This window comes from Hyaena hyaena, unplaced genomic scaffold (genome assembly GCF_003009895.1).
Source record: "Hyaena hyaena isolate Hyena2069 unplaced genomic scaffold, ASM300989v1 scaffold_979, whole genome shotgun sequence".
In the NCBI taxonomy this organism is placed as follows: Eukaryota; Metazoa; Chordata; class Mammalia; order Carnivora; family Hyaenidae; genus Hyaena; species Hyaena hyaena.
In genome coordinates this window covers 344,188-345,690 of record NW_024081613.1, presented here as the reverse complement: position 1 = coordinate 345,690, position 1,503 = coordinate 344,188, and positions in this window count along the sequence as shown.

The following is a 1,503-nucleotide window of genomic DNA, read 5'->3' as shown; positions in this document are numbered from 1 at the left end:
TTGGGCAATGCATAAATTTATGATGCTGTGCATTTTTGACAGGACTTGGTGTCATCCTTCTTTTAAGTGTTCATCAACCTCTTATGTGTAAAAGAGAGAGTTATTGATCACGTAAAAAGAGATCATTATTGATCACTTAAAAACTAATTTTGTTGGCTGCCATTAGAATGAACATATCCATTAAAATCTGATGAAAATTTACCAATCTATCAGTCCAACAAAACATCTTTCACATTTCTTTTCGTTTCTTATGAACAAATAGCTCAATGTAGAATTCTTTCAGACTGTTATTCCACAATTCCTATAACAGCAAATTAGATTCACATTTTTTAGAAAAAAAAAGTAATAATAAAGTAGTTGCCAGTGGGCTCTGGGATTTATTTAATGGAAGTATTTATTTCTCAAATATCCATTTTAACCCATTAGAAAAAAATCAATCTATCCTGTGGAACGTGGTATACTTTCATGGTGGGCCTCAGATGAACATTTTGTACCAGAGGTATCAATGTTAGACAATCTGATTAAACTCTAAATGGAAAAATTATGATGCAGAAACAGCTAATTTCTCCATACAGATGGTATATTAGCTTGAATCTGGGATAATGGCGATGGTTGTGTTTATTTTTATGTAAGATGCTCTGCTATGCTTATGAATGACAATACTTGCCTACTCCATGTTATACTTTGGAGTTATTTTTTTAATGTTTATTTCTGAGAGAGACAGAGCGTGAGCGGGGGAGGGACAGAGAATGAGGGACACAGAATCTGAAACAGGCTCCAGGCTCTGAGCTGGCAGCACCGAGCCCTACGCTGGGCTCAAATTCACAAACCGAACAGTGAGATCATGACTTGAGCCACAGTCAATTCGGGGGCCCAACCAACTGAGTCACCCACCCACGTGCCCCTGAAGGTTTTTTTAAAATTTTTTAATGTTTATTTATTTTTTGAGGAAGAGACATTGCCGGAGTGGGGGAGGGGCAGACCGGGCTATACAGAATCTGAAGCAATCACCAGGCTCTGATCTCTCAGCACAGAGCCCAACGTGGGGCTAAAACTTTCCAACCATGAGATCATTACCTGAGTCGAAGTTGGAAGCTTAACTGACTAAGCAACCAGGTTGCTACTTGAACACATTGTTTTATACTTTCATTTCGATACAAATTTAGAACAAAATTGAATACTAACAAGTGATTTCTGAATCATCCAAATAATCCTTATATATGTTACATAATCATGCTGGGCATATGTACTTTTTCACTTACAGTGGATATAAATAGTACTAATTCTACTGGCAAAGATTAATAATAAGGCAGAAAGGTATATACATGATAAGAGTTGGCTCAGTGATTTCATAAAGTTAGAACTGCACAAAGATATTTTTGCAAAGCTTCAAACAAAAAAAATTATGGCACAAAAATTGAATTTCACATATCATAAGCCAAAATGGACACACTGAACTGTAACAATCCTGCATTATCTCAGCCATTGCGATACTTACATTTG